Below are 23,625 nucleotides of genomic sequence, written 5' to 3'. Positions count from 1 at the left end.
GTCACTTGGGGGAATACGCCCAACCTTTTTTTGGCGGTTTATAGCTTCGCTAAATGAAGGAGTGTCGCAATGAAAAGGATGCCAAATGAAAGCTACAAGTTTTGTTATTGTTACCTATAAGTTTTATTACTGTAAGTCTTATAGCAAAAGAACCAGAGAGAAATAAACAGAAGAACGTCAATTTAGGCAAATCACCCCGTGTTCAGGGTAAAATGCCCACCCAATAGGGGTAAAATGCCCAATACAAGAACATTGTTGTAATAAAGGAAAATAATACACAGCATTAACTGGAAGATTATTAACGTTCATTTCGTAAACAGAACACAATTTGTACAGACAAGCATAGCGTTTCTAACATTTATTTTGAATTTACCATAGCTTTTTTTACTGTTTACATTTGTGAGAAATTGCATTGCACTTTGTACACATGGACGTGAATTTGATACATATTTCATGCATCCACATACTACAACGAATACACTGGATCCAGTCACATTATGGTCCTTCTTATCATAATGCCCACAATGCCACAATTAACGTTGCGCGAGATACGAGGGGGTGGGTGTGTGTATGTGTGTACTGTTAAGAGCCCTAGCTTAATCGTTGCCAGACTTGTCCGGAACAAATTCCAATTATTGTCCAACTTGCCGATAGCACTATAAAACGAGTGAACATGGTTGCTGCCACCAGGGGTGCCCACAGGGGGGATTCGTGACGCGCTTGCGTCATGGGAATTTTTTAGGAGGGACAAAATTTTATAGTTTTGCTACCATATCTTCACACAAAAATAGGAGGATCATTTAGTTTGAATGACTTGTTATTTATTTTTAGTTATGGTTATTAGATGTTCAGCATCTACTTCATGATTTAACATCCACAAGAATAATACGTATATCCTGTAGCAAACATGAAAGTGAGCCGTGCTCTCTCTTTCTTTAGTCTTTTAATTTCAACTGCAAAGAAAGTTTTCGGATGTCATGTGCCTTTCGATTGTTGGCATCTCTACCAGTGGTAAACAATGCCTGGTGTTTTCTTTCAGTTTTAGTGTTGGATGATTTCAGACACGATTAGTTTCGCTTGTATGTGTTTCTGTGCTACGACTGACTGGATAATTATAAAATACTATAATTTCGAAAATTTAATTTTAAAAAAATCAAATTATTGACATTAAAAATAAATAAATTACTGTGTGTTTATTAAAACTATTTTTGTGTGTCTGCGTGTGTTTTCTTCTGGGGGGGATTGTGATGAACAATTCTTTGGAGGGGATGGGTCCACGGGCTTGGGGGAATGAGCACTCGCCAGCTAAATATTGTGAATTGATGTCAGGAGCCGCGTACTTTTGATAATTCATTCTTATTAACTCTCCGGTGTCGTGGGAGAAGCGTACGTGGGAGGAGCGAACAGTGTGATCTGCGCACAGAGAGAAGAAGATCGTGGGTGAAGCGCACATTCAAATGTTCTTCTTTCTTTCCTTGCAAGTGAATGCGCAATGGAAGTTATTACCAGTGACAAGGGTAAACCTTGTCTCTTACTGGACGGACATCAGTAAGACTGAAAATGGTATCTACTGGAGATGTGTAAAGGAACGCCGGCTGAAGTGCAAGGGGTCACTAGAGACAACATTAAACAACGACGTTTTGGAAAGAAAACCTCATCAGTGTGTTCCGAATGTTGCAGAGTTGGAAGTTGTAAAAACCATGTCTGTATGCAGGAAAAGAGCAAGGGAGGAACTGTCTACGCCAGTGAACGTCGTCTACAAACAAGAATTTTGGAAATTGACGAATAGAGGTTATGAACTAGTTATTGAAATTCCAAAATATGATAACGCCAAAACCTCTCTGTGTGAAATACGTAGCAAAACACTGGAAACAACACAAAATCCGATTGGTAGTTCCGAAATCTCCTTGGATGAAAATGTGTTGAGACTTTCCGACGAGACGAGCTTCCTTATGCTTGACCTGACAGTGGACAACGAAAATAAATGTCTGGTGTTTACAAATAACAGTGGCAAGAAATTATTAACATCTTGTGATTCTTTCTACCTTGACGGAACATTCAAAACTTGTCCGAAACAGTATGAGCAAATTTATTCAATTCATGCTGATGCAGGAAACAAACATCTGGCCAGCAGTTTATGTGTTACTAGAAGATAAAAATAAATCTTCATATAGACCCAGGCATTCCATTTCGCGAGAGAAGAAAACAGTTTATTGAAACCGACAGGCGTATAAAAAGAATTTTAGACAAATATGTTGAAACTGAAGATTTATTTCGTTGCCTCAATTCTCTGTCGTACGTTGCAAAGTTTGATTGAAGATCGTTCTGAAAAGTTGACGAAGATGTAATAGAAGCTGCTGATAGGAGAACCTTTAAACCACCTTCGTGTATTAATCTACACGCTGTCCAGTCCCAAGTCTGGAAAGAAAAGTGCCAGGGATGGTTCTTATTGATAATTATACTGTGCACTAATCCCACTAACACCTGAGATATTATGCGTTAGTCCCACGAAATCTTGCTGTGCGCTGATCTCACGTGCGCTCCTCCAACGTAAACAACTCTCCTTCATCCGCGTCTTACACAAATGTACCGCACGCGGCACTTAGTGCAGTCCTATCAAAACCAACGTCATGCTAATCGACGTTGACTTTCACTAGCACTTACTGGAAATCAGGTGAAATATATATGAACGCAAACATGTCCATTTCGGACATTTTTATTAGCTCTTAAAGCATATAAACTTTAAAAAATGAAGTATCTCATAGAATTAAAGTTGAGTTTATTGAGCAATTTTCACACCGATAATACCCCTGGGGGCATTGGTGCATGTACATTACAAAAGACATGTTGACATCGCACATATATATATCTATACATCAATTTGGCAATTTTTTTAATAATAATATAACATAATATAATAGTAAAACACACAATGACAAATTATTTGTTGAAGTGAACTAGTGCTGTAAAAGTACATGTTATATAGTGTATACAATCTAAATTTATTTTATAAAGTTAGTTAATTCTTGAAATTCTTGAACTGAATATAATGTGTATTCCAATAACAATTTTTTCACTTTACTTTTAAAGATTGTGGTTCTCTCAAAATTTTTGTAACTTTTTGGTAATATATTGTATAACTGGATGCCTGAGTAAAAAGGTCCTGTTTGGAATGCAGTTAGCCGCACTTTGGGAATGTGGAAGTTATCTTTTTGTCTGGTATTGTAATCGTGAGTGTCTATGTTCCTTGGATAGTTCGATTTTGTTTCGTGTATGAAAGTAAGTGTTTCAAGTATGTACAGACTTGGAAGTGTTAATATACGTAATTTTTTGAAAAGCGGTTTACATGTATCAGTTTTATGTGCATTTGCCAAAATACGCAATGCTCTTTTTTGAATTTTAAAAATCCTCTGCGATTGAGCCGAGTTTCCGCAAAATTGGATACCGTACCTCAAAATACTTTCGAAGTTTGAGAAATAGATATTTAGCAAACATACTGTATTGAAACTATTTTTTAAGGTTCTTAATTGGTAACATACGGTGTATAGCCTCTTGCATAAATGATCTATGTGAACTTTCCAGTTTAGACACTCGTCTATAAATATTCCAAGAAATTTTGTATTGTTAGTAGCTGTTATAACGGCATGCCCTACTGTGAAATTATATTGCTTAATAGAAGAGTTTTTGGCTCTAGATACACCAAACTTTATTATATTAGTTTTTTCGTTGTTCATAGAAAGTTTGTTTGCTGAAAACCAGCTTTGTAGTTCAGTAAGAGCTTCTTCCGTTTTTTGAATTAATGTTACATCGTTAACAGAATCTACCAAAGCCGTAGTATCATCAGCGAAAAGAATAATTTGGGCGGTATCAACATTTGCTGGAAGGTCATTTATGAACAATAAAAACAACAGGGGTCCTAGTATCGATCCTTGGGGGATTCCAATAACCACATCTTTCAATTCGGAGTAATATGTTGTTTGCGTCCCATTATTGGATATGCTATTTATTGCAACGCTCCGTTTTCTATTCGATAAATAGGATTCTATTAATTTGTTTGATACACCGCGGATTCCGTAGTATTTTAATTTCTCTAGTAGCAAGTGATGATTCACACAGTCAAACGCTTTTGATAAATCACAAAAAATTGCAACAACAGAATACGTTTTGTTTATGGCGGAAAGAATATTATCAATTACATCAAAAATGGCATTTTTTGTTGTTTTCGATTTCACAAACCCATTTTGTTGCTTTATGAGTATCTTTTTATCTTCTGCATACTTTATTATCCTATTATAGATTAATTTTTCGAAAATTTTTGAAAAAATTGACAATAAGGAAATTGGTCTGTAGTTTTCAATTTTTGTTTTATTTCCTTTCTTATACAAGGGTATTACTTTTGATATTTTTAGACAATCTGGGAAGCTGCCATTTTCCATACACTCGTTAATTAATTTAGCCAAGGGCTCCTTAATGACTCTTGAAGCAAATGCACCAATAATTAAAACTTTGCCATATAATGAAGGAACTCACAAATGAACTCACTAAACACAAAGTTTTCAAAGTATTTTTAACATTTTTCAAAACAAAATTCTCAGTCAAAATCTTACTGACTCGCAGAAAAAGCAATCAAATGTATAAAACACAACTAGACGAAACTTACAAAATATTTCTCAAATCTCAGATCTCAATATGTTTCTCCTACTTTCACCAGATATAGGGTAAGAACGGGGCAAACGGACACTGGGGCAAACGGACATCCCCTAAGCAAAGTACGAATATTTTCGGTTTGAAGTTACCAACAGTGCAGCAGTTGGAGTTGTGTACGAACCTGAACGTTTGCGAGCTGGTGTGTTGGGCATCGGAAGAAAACGTAAAGAAGAAACGCCCTGACCAGGTAAGCACAAAATGTACATGCAAAATCCTGAATACTAAAAAAATGTGTTGCGAACACAAGGATTGCTTAGATTACTATAGTCCCGCCGAAGTTGTGATTTGAAGTGTAGTGAAGGCAGTGATTCCTTTATAGATACACACATGTTGCCAACATTGTGCTGCCATGTGGTGGACTTTTTCGGAATGTAAGGTCAAAGGTTACAAGTGGGGCAGATGGACAGGTTGCCGTTGGGGCAAACGGACATAGACGAATTGTATTTCATTTAACTATTGTTAGGTACTTTTTGATTGAGATACTAATGTATACTTGACTCAGTAATGGATATGGCAAGTGTGAATTGTATGTAATGCATTTTAAACCTTTGAAATGTTTGTGTTTCTAATACAATGTGCCCTTGTTACAGGATGGTGAGACATCGAGAACGAACAATGCTGTAAATGGGTTCAATGCTTGTGGAATATATCCCTTTAATCCAGAACGACTGCCTGGGCATATTTTTGAACTTGAACTATCCATGTTCAAGATGAGCGATCATCAGAGCTTACAGCAAGAGAAGAGGATGTGTCATCTCGTGCAAGTTTTGAGGAGCTAAATTCTTTGCCATCAACTTCTGGGACCTGCAGCAGGAAACGCAAAACTGGGCAATCACATGTATTGACGGATCCTTCCTTCATCGCTTTCCTCACGGACAAAAAACTGAAAGCTGCAGCAAAAAAATCAAAGAGTTTAAATGCACCGCAAGTGATGAGTGCCGTGAATGCAAAGATGTGTACAAGCAGGGAAAATTGGGCGCAATGCTTAGTGTGTTGTCTTGGGTTCCATGTGAATTTTTTTGCAAACGGAAATGACCCATCTTTTGTGTGTTGTTATTGTGAGAATGATGATAGTTCATAAATCATCACGTGCCCATCTGCCCAGATCAAATGTCCGTCTGCCCCAAAGTGAGGAGTAAACGGACACTGCCGCATCCGGGGATTGATTAGACTATTTTGAGACAGATCTTCATTTTTTTGCATACTATGTGCTATCATGTGTTAACTGAATGTTCATACGTGCCATGCCAATAGTTATTTTCATTCTTTAATAAAATGTTTCAGATTTATTTTGAAAATTGTGCTTAGGGTGTCCGTTTGCCCCGTCCTTACCCTACATAAAAATGACATACTTACTGAAATACAAGGAACCGAATGTTGTCACGTTGCAATATCGTTGTTTTGACAACGCTGACATTTCGTATGGGCAATGACGTAGAAAAGGCAGGGCAAAGTGGGCGACCGCCCGGGGCTTCGCGTCCCATGTATTAAATATTAATAGAAGTAAGTGAAGGGAAAAGAGATGGAAAAGGCTAATTTTTGTAGTCAATAAAATTAAAACATTCTGTTTTTATCTGGCTTTAAATTGTAGTTAAACGTTATAATACGACAAATCAGGGGCGTAACATACAGGCGGGCGGGCTCCAAGCCTAAGGGGGGCCGGAAAAAGTAAAGATTTGTCATATTTCTCATGGGAAACATTTACGTAAGAATTCACGATAACTTGCGTGGACATTTTTACCCATTTATTCTTTTCTTAAAAAAAAAAGCAATTTGTCTTGTCTTTTCTTTTTTCTCTTGACCTTGCACCCCCGACTTTAATATTTTCACAATAAAGCACCTCCAACTACCGGGAAGCCAGTGCGAATCATTTAAATGCTTGGATTGTTTGCAACTCAAGAAGGCAATGGATAATATAAGCAGTTCTTACTTCCTTCCTACAGCTTCATATTTCAGCTCCCGGAAAACAAAGAAAGACATTTTTAGGGTGAATGAAATTATTAAGTATAATTTTCTTCAGTAATTTATTATTATTTAAAACTAGGAATCATTCCAGCTTAACACAGTTAACAACCCTTTAATTCTATTGAAATCATTCCTACTTTTAAATATGATAATTTGCTGACGTATCCCTGAAGACTTTGTATCGATTCGAATTGATATTTCAAACTCGCGATATGTTGCTACGCCACTGCGTATCGGTACTGCAATGGTTTCTGTATACAAATAATTTGCATTCCGAACAACGAACCGCCGTTTTATTCTTCATATTTCCGCCAAATTCATGGCTGATATGCTATGATTTAAGGTAGGAAACGTTCTCGCGCGCGGTATTGAGCAGCCAGAGGGGGACCAGTCACTTCAAAGGCGTGTAAGCAACAGAAAGAACTAGAGAAAAAGGATGGCGCGAACGCCTCTATGTTTTCATGGGAATAATGTACATAGGTTACCTCGTGCTTTACCGACCATTATTGCGCTGGTAAGGAAAATAATTCAAGATTTGAAAAAAGGCGGCACTCAGTGCCGCTGCGCGGGATGCGCAGGTAAGTGATCTGTGTGAATTACAGGCCCGTAGCCAGGCAGGGGCCAGGCGGAGCTGAGCCCCCCCTGGAAATACCGTCAGGCCCCTCTGGCACTGTAGTCAGTCCCCTTGGCATTAGGTAAAACTATTTTGTAAAATTTGTTTGCACTGAAGAGTGAAAAAATGTAGACAGCAGATATTATTTTGCTCACAACTTTGGTGAAGAATAAGTTTGAAGAGCATGACCCGAAGCGGCAAGTATTTAGAAGATTGCTCTTCTCTAGACTCTAGAAAGTTTCTTCGTAGGGGAGCTTCTTTAGCTGTACCTTCGCTGCCTCTGTTGCAACCTCCCGTTTAGGCAGAAATCTGTGGCTTTGACATCCTTATGAAAATTCCCTCCATATCTGCGTCAAAGTTCAACAGTTCCCAAGTTTTGGGAACGAAGGGGAATTTCATTACTTTAGCAAGGTGTGGAATGTACGGTAGTCACTATGATTGACTAGGGTTCATTTTTTAAATACGTATCTGTATCATCAGAAGTAGAATGGAGAGTGTAGTAAGGGACGATTTCAGTAGCATTCAATTAACACTTTAAGTGATATTTTAAAAGATATAGAAAAATGTAGTATTTGCATATTTCTAAACTTTGTATAACTTCATGACCCCCTCCCCCAACACAATTTGCCTTCATTTAATACTGTTAAAGTTTCGAAAAATGAACTTGATTTACAAAGCCCCCCTGATAACCCGTGAACACCCCGTGGAGATCAATTCTAGCTACGGGCCTGGTGAATTATATAAAATTATCGTACAAATTTAACAATGACGTGCATGCGCGTCACGGTCATCTAATATAAATTAGATGCCGCTTGACGCACAAGTGCGTCCTTCTTTATTGTTGTAGCTACATAATGTTTATTTGTTCCAATGTTGCTATTTTCTTAAAATTCTATTTCGATACTATGTAACAATATTACATAACGAAACATACTCGTAATATACAAAAATCGATGTATTGAGTTTGTTCAAAGAATGCTGTTAATGTGCTCAACCTTGCTCACTTCTCATAAGTTACCTCATAAGTGGGATACTTTTGTATCAATAACAGGAATACACGTAACTCCATTCAGAACCCTTGTCATTGTAATTTGCTTTATTTCTGACTCACCGCCCATTCGTCAACGGGGCCTGCTCTAAAGGACAGTGAAATCCGGTACGGCCAGAGACGAACAACCTTAGTCTGTATCGTATTTCAGTTCAGTGAACTGCAAATTTCCTTTGAGAATGTATGCGAAATCTGAGCATCTAGATGGTCAATAATATTTTCCTTGACCAGCAGCCCAATTTACTTAGATCTAGACACTACTGAATGAAACCAGCCAAAGGCTGGCATTGTCCGTACATGCAAAGGCTTGACGTACAGTACCAGAGCTACACCACCTCTCTGACTACAGAAAGACTCCTTTTCTCTCTTCAGTCTCACTTCGCACCACTTCCTATCAGAGCCACCTGTTGAGCTGTCTTCTTCCCCTTCCCTTGAGGAATTTTCAAACATTTCCATTGGAAACCATCATCAGCTGGTTTGCAAGTAAAGAATGCCTTTTAACTGGCATAGCTTGCTGGTGGCTCTGAACTCCGTGCTAATAACTTCGCTTCTCTCAGCAAAGCCATACATGGCATTACAATCAGTGGCGTAACAAACTCGTCAAGGGACCGACCGCAAAAGACAAATTTTGCCCCCCACCGCGTACAATCAGCAACAAAAGTGTATTTATAAAAAATTAAGTAATTACTTTTGGGTGGTTGGGGCTACACTTGCATTTATAATACAGTCGAACTCTACATGTGAATTATCATAAATTCTACTTGTTGCGTATTCAAACGAAGAGAAACCCTTTACAGAAAACAGGTTCCTCTTTACAGTGGGCACCTGAAGTCCTTGTAATAAAATCTGAAAGTTGATATTTTTAATACAGCCACTGTCAGTGGTGTTCCGATTTAATCATCAATAGGCATATGTTTGCAAATTCAGATTAATGTAAATTTTCAGGTAAAGTAAATCTCAGAAGCGAAGTCTTAAATATGGTTTAAAGGCAAGTGTGCAATACGGTCCTGACCGCTTGTAATACTAAAACACTATTGCAGCTATAATGTTTTAAGTGGAATGTGCTGTAAGTAAAGATGTTAAGTATTCTATTACTGTGATGATTGTATTGCGAGATATTTGGTTTCATGAATGACCATGTCTCATGAAGGTCAGTAATGTAAATTTGGAAATCACACACAGAAAAAAAAAACATTGTATCAACTTTCTCAATAGAGTTGCAATGGGTAAAATATATATTTTTTAAAAAAATATCAATTTTTCAGCTTGATTCCATCTGAAAGCTACTACTCTACCGTTTAAAATAATATACAGTATAACACATTGGATTAACTGTCAACTGACCAGGAAAAATATTATATTGTAAGAAGTAAGGTGTATTAGAAAACATGGAAAAGTGAACCTAACTACAAAGTTATAGCCTTGTATTGGATTATATTTGTTGAGTTGCTTATTCTGTACGAATATTGATTTTCAATTGTTTACTTTCATTATTTAAATAATATAAATATCGTAACATTGATAGCAAAACCTGTGCTAAAGTGATGACGATACTCAGACCTTAATGTTAAAAAATGTCATCTTCGAATAACTATAGTTGCTGCAAAATAGGAACACAAAATTACGAGTTCATGTTTTAAGTCCACTTTATGCACAGCAAGGCTAATTGGGACTGGACCTACAGTTGACCCACTTGTACCTCCACCGGGTATCGAACCCGGGACCCCTTGATTACAAGGCAATGACGCTACCACTACGCCATGGGGGAGACCCCACAAAGTTAGGCTAACATTGTCGAGATTGGTAATTGAAACTCCCCTTAAGGCACCCCCAATCAATTAGTCTGCGCCCGCCTTTGACTATGAACAAAGCATTTTTATAGTATTCATCGCGGTAAGGGTGAGATATTTATTTGTTTTTACTTGCATGTAATCGATGTTATTCAATTTAAAAGGAAGGCGCAAAGGCAATAAGCTACGCCACTGGGCATGTACACTCAGTTAATGGAGTGTCTCCCCTCAAGAGTCACCATTCTATCAGACTATGCAAAGTTCGGAAATCTCATTCCCAAGAGACTACAGAGGATGTGGCCCTCACCTGAACCCAGATTGACAGGCCCGCCACGAAAAATGTCTCATGAGACATGGATCAATTAAACAATGCTGACTCCGGAAGCAGATCCCGTTTGATTGCGGTTTTTCCCGCTGATTGGCTCGATTAATCGGGCGGAAAGTTGCCGCAAACCCAACTTGCCAATCATCGAGTTGGATCGCAAACCGATATATCCATTGTCGCTGACACTCGTGTTTTCACAACAAGCTTGTGGTGTCAGCAATAATGAGGAAACGCTGCCCCGAAATTGACATAGGCGCAACATTACATTTGGAGGCTCGGAAACGCATCGTTTCACTTTAGTAGCATGGATTTGCTGGTTCAGAACTAGTCTGGGCAGAGGATCAACGTAGACATTGCTACATTTGCATTTCTGAAATGGTGAAAGAATTATTTCTTTTGCCATTAGCAGTGCTTGTTGGGTTACGTTTTAAAAGTAACTCTGTTACTATGCCGTTACAGTTACGTGGTTCGAGAAGTAACTCAGTTACAGTTACTAGTAGCCAGTAGCGGCGCTTGGATACAAAAACAGGTTGGGAAAGAACAGTTTACTTTCACTTGGTAGACAAAGTTTAGCATTAAGAGCCCATAGTGCAGGGCCAAAAACTGACAAAAAGTGGGGGGGGGATAACTTCTCTCCCAAGCCCCCTAATCGCCACCACTGCTAGTAGGTTGAAAAGTAACTAAGTTACCTTTAAAATTACTTTCTGCTCGAAATTTTCTTACAAACAAATTACACAAATCAATAATCACTAATTGTAATAAAATAAATATATGGGGAAGGGGCCTCACCGATGGCGCAGTTGGCAAGTTCTCGCTTTCTAATCAAGGGGTAATAGGTTCGATACAAGGTGGAGGCACATAGTGCTTCGGATCCCATTTTAAACTGTAGGTTCAGTCCCAATTACACCAACTCAATCAAACAATCAATATGTGAAGAATTTCATGATTTCAGTTCGAAAAATCGTTTGCACTTTGCATATGTTGGTATCAATTCCACTTGCATCTGTTTCTTTCTCTTCCAATCAAGTTCGAGAATATCCACTGCCTCGACGAAATTTCTCTCTAGCTCTACTACTACGTTACAAATGAATGCACCAATTCACCCTAAATAATGAAGTCTGTGCGCTCAATTAGAAATGGCGTATTGTAATAAAGCGTGGATGTTCTAAATTTAGCATGCAATGAAACCTAGCTTCCTTACTTTAGGCGATTGCACGAAAATCCTTTCACCTTATCATCCAGAGAAGATACATAGTCGGAACAGAGTTGCCAAAATTACCTCTTCCGCCACTTTTCAAATTTTCAAGTTAACAATTTAAGTGTCCTAAAGTAGCTGATAACGTTACTTCTATTGGAAAATAGTAACTGCTCACCTCAATCCTTGACTCGACCCGCGCGTGTAAATCACTAAATTACACGCACGCATTTAAATGAAACTTCTAAGAGCGATTGCCTTTTTGTTTTACACAAAGGTGCGTGTACGCACAAGATAATTGTCTTCTCATTGACAGATTATAACTGTACACTTTAAACAAGACCATATCTCTTTATTTACATTATTCTACATAGCTAATGAAATTGGCTTGCACGTAATGCAACTTTACATTATTATAGTCAAGAAGTACCGGATATCGATACCCGTTGGAGGCACATATACCATGTCCCGGCTATCTTTGGAGCGATTGAACTAAAAACAAGTCTCTGCGCAAGTAGTGACGCGAGACGGCTCCACCAATGAACATGCGAGTGAGCATCACTCTGCCCACTCGAATCACCCTTTCGCGCCACGAGGCCAGGGGTCCCGGATTCGAATCCCGGTCTGGGCATGGATGTTTGTGACCGTCCATTCATCAATTTCATCACATAATCACTCATCCATATCTTCGCAAATTAGCCAAAAGTGGCACAAAAGTGAAGTAAAAAAAAGCAAATCAATCAATCGAATCTCCCCTCCTCCTTCTTTCTATGTCGCTATGCGCGGCCTTGCTACAGAGATTGCTGGGACAGTGTATAAGTTCAGATCCCGCTCTATAAAGTAGGTGCAGTTCCGATTATCCCTGCCCATTAAATGGACTTAAACAAACTAAAAAAAAATTGTATCATCTGCGTATATCAGAAGCTTGGCACTTTTATTATTATTTTTAAAAATCAAATATTTTTTTACATAGAATATTTTCAAGGTAAACTGGATATTAACTTCCGGGTAAGAGCTGAATGGATAGATAACGCTCATTCTCATTCTTTCAGGACGTATATTCTCTAATAAAACGCGGTGAGCAAGAGAGAGAAAGATCTCCTACAATCTTGAATAAGCATTGAAATAACGGAAATTAAAAACAACGATGAATGGGGAAGTTTGACGAAGAAACAAAAGGAAATTTGATGAATGAGAACAGTCGATAAGGATGGAATTCGGAGAATTCAATTGCGCCTTTTCACACGAAAGCTAATTTTCTTGATTTTGACGAGGAAATACTATTGGAATCATTTGCTTGACAATGAGGTTCCCTGTTGTTGTGGAGGCTAAGTTACGACGTTATGATACCTGTTCAGGACTCGATGAATGTTGGCGTTATTCTGCCCACGGGTGAAATGCAACATGAAGCCAAATTGAAATACGCCCAGTGAATGGAGAAAAATAAATGTAAAACGCCAGGCGAAACACCTTAGACAACCATTCTGAAAATCATGGCTTGTAGCACAGTCAAACATATACTTTCTTTTCTGTTTCTAAGAATGTTTCACGTATTTTCAGGTCCTAAATCCAGAACTGATATTAGATTTATCGATTGCTTCCATTTGAGCTAATGAATATCTATTGTATATAATATTATTTTGATTATGGTTACCTGTTTTTTTTAAAAATACTTCTTCATGAAGAGGATGTTTTTTTAAAAAACCTAGAACATTCGAGCAAGTACACTTTGCGTAAATTAAAATAAAATGTTTTTGATTGAAACGTGGAGACCAAATTAGATCCTGATCTGTATGGTTTGTAAAATCTGTGTACAAGTCCTAAGAGAGTGGTGTAAGGGAACATTTCTATGCTAGTCTTTCCATTGAAGTTAGAAATTTAGATTCAGAAGTAGAAGGACAGGCTGTAAGAGAAAAGGAGAGAGAGAAAGAGAACAGTGAGAAAATACTCGTAAGAGAAGGAGTTGCATTTGTATCGTACGCGTATTTTTTAAGGTCGCTTTTCTGACACTTTTGGGCTACGATAAAGATGAGTGTTGATCAGATGAAATTGTACGCTCATTAACAAAACCCATGTCCAATTAGGGATTCGAACCTGAGAATATCGGTAGCGAGATGCAAATCGATTTTTTTGTCTATTATTTCCTTAACTCTTTATTAATTTTCAACAGGAGAAATAAACACAAATATCCATGTCTTACCCAGGATTCGAACATGGATCTTGGACGCTGAAGAGGCCCTGGGATAATCATTCCGCCACGGAGGGTCGACAGGCAGCCGAGTCGGCGAGAGGAATACGTATAGATAAGCTGAAAGATAATAGTAGGCTGAGTGTGATAGAAGTGGAGGGGCTAAAGGGGAAGAGGCGCAGTGATACAAGTAGGATGATTCAAAGTATGTGTGAGGGGGAAGGGAGGAAAACAGGTAGAGAGGGATAGAGGCAAAGAGAGGCAAAGCATAGAGAGGGAGAAAGAAGAAAAGAGATTAAGTCAGGACTACGAAGTGGAGAACGGAGAGGAAGAGAGGAAAAGCGTACAGAGAGTGAGAGAAAGAGAAAAGAAGAACCAAGAGTGAGACAGATAGTACGGAATAGAGAACTGTAAGACAGGTAGAGATAAAGACAGACAGAGAGAGAGAAAGAGAGAGAGAGAGAATAAAAAGTGATGCAAAGAGTAGAAGATGGAGAAGTGAGTGATAGGCACAGAGAGGTAGAAGCAAATAATGAAGCGAGAGAAAGGAAGAGAAATAAATAGTAGATAGAGAGAAAGAGTAGAATAGAACAGTGAAACAACAGTAACAGGCTTGAGAAATAGAGACAAAAGGAAAACGTAGAGAGAAGGGGGAGAGAGAAGAATAGAGAACGAGACAAGGGTGAGAGGTGGAGAAGAGAACTGAGAGATTGGTAGAGAGGAAGATAGAGACAAAACTTAGAGGAAGGGAGAAAGTGAGATAAATTTCAAGAGAGAGAGAGAGAGAAGACCAGATAATGAGAGAAACAGTAAGAGGTAGAGAACTAAGAGATAGATAAGTAAAGAGAGAGATACGTATGTATAAGGACAGGGTTAAACAACGAGCAAGATGGGAGATGTGAGAGGAAGGCACATAGAGATAGAGGCTACGAGTATAGAGAGAGGAGACAGAGTGAGACAAACAGTAAGGTACAGAGAAAGAGAGGAAAGGAAGATGGTGAGTGAGAAGGAAAGACTCCCTTGAAAAGATACCGTTCTCGGTTAATTTCTCCCCATAATCCCATCTTATCACACAGTCCATTTGGATCTTCCTTGTCCCTCCCAGCGTCGCACGCATTAGTGTTGAGGCCGCGAGAGGAGTGAAGGCTGCAAATAGAATTAATTACGCCGCGTCACTGATTTATTAATTAAATCTGGGCCGGCGGCCACCGATAACTCGGAGCGTCTTCCCTTGCCAACTTCAGGTAATTGACTTCTTGCTCCGTGATCATCCGGGGGAAGACGGTTGCCCCGGAAATTTGCGAATTCACCGGAAATGCCTTCGCAGGAAATATTACACCCGGATATCAAAGTAATATCTAGCTAGTGGAATTTACTGGATGTTTGGGTTATGAGGGACTGGCTTTTTGGGCAAAAAAAATTGCGAATATAAAATTTTTTAAATTCTAATTTACTCATTGGCTGGCTAATCGATGCAGAACTCGTGGGATCAGAACCAATGAAATGTGCCCATGCTGGGGATCAAACCTGGAGCCTCCTGACTACGAGGAGGTACGGTAATGTTAATGACTACGATACAACGGAGGATCTTTTGCTAATAGATAGCAATAAATAGCAACAGTGTTGATCATTATTTTCCACCAACAAGATTACATGGTTTTGATTTCCCTTTTTCCCCCTTTATCAGCCTACATTCTCATGTTTTCCCTTTTTAAAAACATTTTTCTTTCTGGTTCCTTTATTGGTTAGTTTTTCAGCCTACACATTTCTCCCCCTTTTAAAAAAAAACATCTTCCTTGGTCCCTTTACTGACAAGATATCAAATAATTTGTAGGACTGTTTTTTGCCTGAACAAAACATTAAACAATTGTCTATTTGGTGCAGATTAGAGGAAACAAAGAACAAGCGAAGTGCCTACAACCTTACCTTCCCCCATGAGTGTTGGGATTATGTTGCAGCGACTGTTGAAACAATGCCATCTGGACTAACGCAGCAACAAACTTATTGTAAGCGGCACGCCAGTTGGGTTGAAAGTGTACTTAACTGCTAGATTTAAACTTCCATTGTGAAGTTTATTTTAGGAGTAACGACAGTATTGAATGTTAGTGAAATCGCGAAGCCAGGTAAAAGTTGCAGCAAGCTATGAAATGCGGTAAGCTGTTGCAAGGAAGATTTCATGGAAACGGATGGTAAGACTATTCGCTGTACTTTACCTTCAAAAAAAGGAAATGAAAGGACAATAGTTTATTTTTGCACTCCTCTAAAAATACTATTTTAAATGAAAGCACAATATATAGCATTCATATATAAGAAGGGATACATTAATACGAAATTTAATGTGTCCCTTTTTATACACTGCTCAAAAAATAAAAGTAGTCACATGAAGAACATTTGATTTACAAACAATGATTGCGTGTACAAATGATCTAATATGACTACAGCTAAATTCGAATATTCTTTGCTACAGAAAAGATGACAGCACTGTCGCTGCATTGTCATAATTTGTTAAGGACATCTAAATGCTTCATGTAACGCAAATCAAAATGTGTGCGACGGTTGGTCAGTGTGCATCGTTGTGCTTAGAAGCCATGGCTGATCGTGAGGACCAAGGTTGGCAGCAAGGATGACAATTGTCGTTGAATGAAGCCACTTTCGCAGTTACACTGCTTCAAGAGGGTCATTCCCAGCGGTAAGTTGCAAGAATACTTGGAGTTATTCAGGTACCATGGGGAAACTATGGAAATGTTTTCAAGAGCATGGAACTGTTGCCAGACGCCCTAACAGGCCGCCAAAGGAAAACAACCCAAGCATAGGGCAGTTTTGTTCCTTGACAAGCATTACGGAGCCGTCATGTTCTTGTACCAGAACTGCAGGAGGATCTTTTGCATGATTCAGGTGTGAGAATTAGCAACAAAACTGTCAGAAACAGTCTGAGGGAGGCTGCTTTACGATCTCGAGGACCTGCTAAAGCTCCCCAGTTTACAAGAAAACATAGTGCAATGAGAATGCAGTTCGTCAGCGACCATATTCAATGGCAGCTAAGACACTGGCGTCCTGTTTTATTCTCTGACAAGTTCTGTTTCTCCTTGTATGGTTCAGATGTTCGTAAACGTGTTTGGAGAAGGCAAGGAAAACGATTCCATCCCCGAGCAATTCAACCAACTGTTGCTTATGGCGGTGGATCTTTTGTAGTCTTGGGAGGCATAGGTTTGAGTACGAAAACTGATCTCCACATCGTTCGAAATGAGGTTTTAGCTGTAAGACACCATATTGATGAGATTCTTGTACCACATGTCATTCCTCAGATGAGAGAACTTGAAGAAAACGCACTAAAAATGCACTATTCATGCATGATAACGGGAAATGTAATACCTCTAATGTCGATCAAAGATTCTTCCAGGAGAAAAATTTGCAAAGAATGGAATGGCCACCTAGGAGTCCAGACTTGAATCCGATTGATAATCTCTGGGATCACATGTAACGACCGATATCAACCTCCCCAAACACTTCAGGATCTTGAAGAAGCCCTTGTGGACAAACGGGGACGTGTACCTCAAGTAAACAGACGGCGTCTTCGTCTGTGACAAGTACATCCAGGTGTCCATTCATTTGTGGAAAATGAACACTTTGGTTTCAGATATGGACAAACGAAACCATGAATTGGAATACATGAAGAGAATTTGTTGAGTGTTACAAATAAGAAGAGTTGTTTTCATGTTGTTGTTGTTTTCATTTGATTACGTAGCAGTGCAATAAAGTTACATAAGTTTGAATAAGTGACTACTTTCGTTTTTTAAGCAGTGTATATGAATAGTATATATTGGCCTTTCATTTAAAATAGTATTTTTAGTGTGAGTGCAAAAAAACTATAGTCCATCTTTCCCCCTTTTTTGGCAATAATTTTCCCTTTTTTTATGCTCTTTAGAGAAAAAAATTTCCCTTTAAAATCCGGTCTCTACTGATCAGGATGTAGTTATTTTATTAATTTGCATTTTCCCATGGTTTTGCCTGTCATGCCAATTTTCTATTTTTTGTATTGTTATTTAACATATCTTTTCAACCTCCCAGATGGCGTAGTGGCAACGTCGTTGCCTTGTAATATTCAAGGGGCATCGGGTCCGATACCCGGTGGAGGCACATAGTGGTTCGAATCAAACTTTCTTTTAAAAAAAATGTAGGTTCCGTCCCGATTAGTCTTTCTGTACATAAAGTAGACTTAAAAATCTCAAAACAAGCATCTCTTTTCTGCCATTTCGCTACGAATGCGATGAGTGATTACTGGATCAAAGGGACACTTACAAAGAATAACCATACCCAGGCCGGAAACTGAACCTAAGTACTCCAATAGCAGTTACGCCAATTGAATAATCGGATGGTAACTTTACAAATGCTACGTATGCTCATTACCTATCTTTTCCTCTGTCTTCTCCCCTATCACGGTTAATTTCACGACACAAATATAATACTACGTTAAAAGATTACTGGTGCATTTCGCCCCATCATGCTTCCAAATCGTACACGGTTTAGCCGAAGAACACTGCCATCACTACCACCATTCAGCACGTAGCTAGTGTTGCACACGGGACGAGACGGGACAGGCTTTTAAAAATTCGAGACGAGACGAGATTGACCATGTGTCATGAGACAAACGAATATTTTCGAGACGAGACAGCATTTCCACGAGACGAGACAGGCTAAAGTCTCGTGGGCAACACTACACGTAGCCGCACCACGAACAAACATTGCACACAATTTGTCGAGAATTAACACCAACAAGGTGATAAATGTTTCTACGCAATGACAAAGCGCAAATGAGCGAAACACTAAATGGCATTGTTTACGACGCGTGTATTCAAATAAGACATGAGCCTCCCCGATGGCGTATTGGTAAGGTCGTCGCCTTGTAATCAAAGGGTCTCTGGTAAGATACCCTGTAGAGGCACATAGTTGTTCGGACTTCGGACACCGCTTTAAACTGTAGATCCGGTGCCGATTAGCTAATCTTTGTACGTATTACATGGACTTAAAAACAAAAACTCAAAGACACATGACGCAATGGTAACGTCGTCCCCTTGTAATCAAGTTGTCTCAGTTTCGAAACCTGTGGAGACACAGTGATTCGGATCCAGTTTTGCAGTTCCAGTTCGGTTTAGCCTAACTGTACATAAAGTGAACCTCAAAACTTCAAATGAGGCACGATTATTGCAGCTATTAAAGGATATTTGTAGTATGTAAGAACTTGAGAGAGAGAGTGAATATTATGTACAATGTGCCTTCACCGGAGATTAAATCTGGGACATTTTGACTACAGCGTTATCATCGAGTCCCCATTAGCCACTAAAGCTTCTAATTGTATTTTTGTTACCTTGCATCGCATTTCTGCCATTTTGGGAAAACCGCGACGACGAGAATCGGTGGTGAAAAGTGAAACTGATGAAGCACACTCACAAAGAATACCCTGCACAATACCCGACCCCTGGAATTTCGATGGAGAGATCGAAAATCGACCACTTTTCGAGAAGGCGCATTGCACACTGGGCTAACAAATCAGAGGGAAAAGGTTTAATGCAGTAAGGTACACGGTGTTAACGAGGATGTACTTTAAGAATTTGACCAAAGGAAAGTTTTTGATTATAACAAGACAATGCGAAAAACTTACCGGCACTTCGTGAAGACTCCGTGCTAGAATCAGCAAGCGTCCAAGGCCACGGCCGTCACCAACCCGTTCCACACGCATCCAGCACCCGACATTGAATGCAACTGCAAAGCCCCGGTACATGCTGTCTGCCGACGTGTGCAGTCCCCCAACACACACGAGACCGAGGAGAAGAAGCCTGGACGGTAACAGCCGATAATTAAATACGACAGAAAGGCACGCGAAACCACCTTAGCGTTAGGATCCCCACCGGAGTAGAAACGGATCACACAGTGGCAAGATATCGAAACGGACTGGAGCACGATATCATGATTAAAGTTATACAACGGACATTTTCCAACAATCACCCGAACACGGATGGCCTACGGCGGTAACGTAGCACCTGCATCTGTTCCTTTCCTCTGGTTGCACAGCCGAGTTACCTTGCATTGGTGTTTTGGTTGTTCAATGTCGCTTCCTTACCTCTTTAAGTTAATCGCGACGATGAGAATGAATAGATGAGTGATTGATCGATTTGGTTTATTTTGCTTCGCTTTTCTGTCACTATTGGCAAATCGCGAAGACGAGGATGAGCGATGATATGATGAAGATGATGAAAAGACACTCACAAAGAACACCCATGCCCCGGCTGGGATTCGAACCCGGGATCCTGGCATGGTACCGCTCTGTGATAACCACTCAGAGACGGAGGTCGACGATGAGGATGAATAATGCAAAGGTTTGTTTCAAGATGATCAGGTAGGCTACTCGTAAATGTATTTACAGTTTGAGGTCGGCATATATATTTTACTTATTTATTCTCACGTCAGCTCAAATCGCGGCTATGATGATTGATGGTGATTAGATGAAAGGTCTCAAAAATAACCTCCTATGTTCAGGCCGAGACTAGAATTTGGAAACATCCAGTGCGAGTTCAGCACTCTACACGCTAAACCACCGGGACCAAAACTTAAATGAACACAAACTACTGCGCACTATGCCTCCACCGAAGATCGAATACTACATTCAAAGTGACAGAGATAGGCAAAGCCAGAGCCCAGACTCCAATTACTGTTACAGTCAAGATTCGAACTGAAGAGAAGAATGGCCATTCTACCCCTGCAAAGGTGTAACCATTCCTCATATTGGCAACTTTCATGGCCCTCCCTGATAGCGGAGTATTTCAGTTGTCGCCTTGCAATCAAGAAGTCCCTGGTTAGTTCTCCGGTAGACACACATTGGCACGGTGGTTCTGATACCTCTCTAAACCGTAGGTCCAGTCCCGATTAACCTATTTGTGCAAAGAATGGACAAAACATTTCCCCATATCACCACTCATCCTCATCTTCGCAATTAGCCAAAAGTGACAGAAAAGCGAAGTAAAATCAATCAAATCAACGAAAATCTTTGATGGCGACATTGTTAGATGATTTCACAATGTATTCGGTCACCGGGACTACAATTCATTGTTATGTAACACTACGTCGTTGTTCTAAGCTAATGGGATTACAGGATATTACAAGTAAAGCTTGTTAGCAACTGTATCGTGCATTCCATGCACTGCGCGCCGGTAGTTTTCTTATCCAAAATATAGCTCTAACAGTTCCTATACACGTCACAATCCTCAACCAACAGCAACAATGCATACGTAGCTACAACGGTAGTGGCGGCGATTGGGTTCCAAAACCGGGGGGGGGGGGGGCAAGGTGCAAAAACTAGGGAGGCAAGGACAGTATAATTCCCTTTGTAGATAAGGTTAAGCATAGTGTGGAGGCAACTGCCCTCGTCTTCCTAATCGCCGCCACTGACGGTAAGCATAAGGAACAGAGACTTATCAAATTTTTCCCCTCCGCTTTCCCATGTTGGCATTGTGGGAAAAACTTGAAAAGGTGTGACATGGTACACTGGAACGATAGTCGGCACGCACTGATCACAGAAAACGCGCGATAAGTTATCAACGGTAAGGGAAGCTGATTTAAAAAGCTGTAAACAGAGTCATCAAAGGGAGTTGGGTAACGAGGCCAGACAGGCTTCCAGGGGATTGCCAATTATGTACAGCAGGAGGAACAAACCTGATCGTTCCCTTCTTTTTCTTTAGTCAACTTGAAGGTAAACAGTAGCTAGGACCCTGACATTTTCCAAGCTTTTACTTGTGCCAGTGTTAAAAGTGGCACGCGCGGGGGCGGCAGGTGCAGACTCTAATCTCTGATGTTGAAGTACTGCATGACCCGAGCGCGTCGAGTATCTGATCGCACAGCTAAGCTACTTTCCCAAATAAGCGTTGTTCGGCGAGCGCTGCTCACTTGCTCGCCACAGCTTTGAACCACGGAATATAGAGTTTTGGTGTTTCACTCTTGTGAAGCAAAGGGTAAGAAGAGGAAAATTGTGTGAAGATGGCGGTCAATGAGGAAATATTTATGATAAACAGCTTGCGATATAGCGTAATTACAAAGGAACTTGAAGTAATAGAATGTAAAAAAATATTCCACTTTTTGAATTTGAATTTAATTGATGTTTGTCCATTTTATGCACAGATAGGCTAATCGAGACTGGACCTACAGTTTAGAGTGAGATCCGAACCACTGTGCAATGTGCTTCCGCCAGGTATTGAACTATTCCACGTTTTGGAATTGTGTTAACCTTAACCGTGTAACCAGTGTCTATCAGACACTGTTGCTTACATTTTTTCTCACATAATCCAAACGATACTTCCTGCGAACATGATATTTTTTTACTTTGTTTGTTTCTATCTTTTACCTCATTTCACAATATTTGACTTTGTTTGATAAAGAAGGCCAGGCGTAAAAAATATTTTCTATTTCACTTGCGTAAACGGGCAAGCAGTGTCTGTCGGACACAGTGTACAATGTATATGTAAAGAAGTCTACTTGAATATGTATTAACAAATGTTTAATAAAAATTAAAGTATTTAGTAAGACATCACATAAACATACTATTAACGCTAAAATAGAAAAATGAAAAATATTTGAGCAAATAAAACAATTTCCTCACCCTACCTTCCGACCTAACATGTTTCATATACTATTCTGCAAAAATTACAGCAACATGCAATTACGATGATGATGATGAAGATGAATACAAGAATTATGGACATTAAACTGATGATTAGGTTAAATATCATGTTACTCGCTTGTTTCCACACCAAAGAAACATAAAAATCTCGCATTAGAAGAGCAAGATCCATTTAAAACAATGCACTGTCCGACAGTCACTGCTTGCCCGGCCACGTTACAAAAATAGCTTGCCCGGATAAGGGTTAAAAGTGTTGGTTATTCCAAATACACACCGCAGTTTTGGAAAGTTGCGCAAAGGTCTGAAAAAGACAATTTCGAGTTTTGCCCACATCAACCATTTCCATAATTAACAGCTTTTCAAAATCACTGAAGATTTCTTCATTCCTTATTTAAATGCAGACTGCTGTCTATTATGGGTTTCGCAAAATCGCCGCATCTATTTATGGCTGCCACTTCTGCAGTGTTCCAATTTAGGTACAGCTTATGGAAGTCCTCTTGTTGATAAGACGGACCATGATGAGAAGTGCTTTGGCTCACGTCCAATAAACTTGCTTTTAGCTTACTCATCCCGCTTCACACCCCCACTTGAAAAAACATCCTGAACCGGTCCGTACCCAGGACTATTTTTTAGGGGAGGGCAGATTCGAAAATGTGGAGAACAGAGAAGATTCGAAATTCTGTTGGAATATTAGATGTGACGTCCAAAGTTAAAGTAGTTTTGCAGCTAGGGTCCAAATTAACGGAAAAAAATCAACTGACCGATAGACCCCCCCCCCCCCTACCCGAAAACACAGTTGCTTAGAGGCAAAGCTTGTTCCATGGCGTACCGTTTGGTTCTTGTTATCTACAAACCTCCAAGTATTCGCATAATACTGCATTCCGCAAATGAGCAATATTTTCAAATTGACGTACTTCAATTTTATTAGACCAGCGCCAGTAAATAGTCATATTCTATCGTAACGTGCTGTTACTCGTTGGGATCTTACCAGAATCCTAACCATTATGCTTGGGTGATGTAGCTTGCTTAATCATTCATCCTCACTGGTGAGCACTCGCCCTTTGGCAGATAACTCGATGGTAATAGGCGAGAGGTTACTTTCACACTTGAAATGGCACAACACTAA

The 23,625-nt window shown here is 39.6% G+C and overlaps 1 protein-coding gene across 4 annotated transcripts in view; it reads right to left on the bottom strand.

The window, feature by feature from the left end:
- Window positions 1-23,625, bottom strand: part of LOC145994809 (tachykinin-like peptides receptor 99D) — a 616,641-nt gene that overhangs the window by 514,663 nt on the left and 78,353 nt on the right. For 3 of the 4 annotated variants that reach the window (XR_014442396.1, XM_083131116.1, XM_083131120.1), the window contains exon 1: window positions 19,491-19,608. The exons of the other annotated variant lie outside the window; for it this stretch is intronic. The gene's annotated coding sequence lies outside the window, so the exon portion shown is untranslated. Of the gene's footprint in view, window positions 1-19,490; window positions 19,609-23,625 lie in introns of those variants that run through there. 4 annotated transcript variants of the gene reach the window in all.

The sequence above is a fragment of the Lepisma saccharinum genome, chromosome 11, assembly GCF_977018435.1.
Source record: "Lepisma saccharinum chromosome 11, izLepSacc3.1, whole genome shotgun sequence".
Lineage (NCBI taxonomy): Eukaryota > Metazoa > Arthropoda > Insecta > Zygentoma > Lepismatidae > Lepisma > Lepisma saccharinum.
Note: the sequence above shows the minus strand (reverse complement) of the source record. Positions and strands in the feature narration are given on the sequence as shown.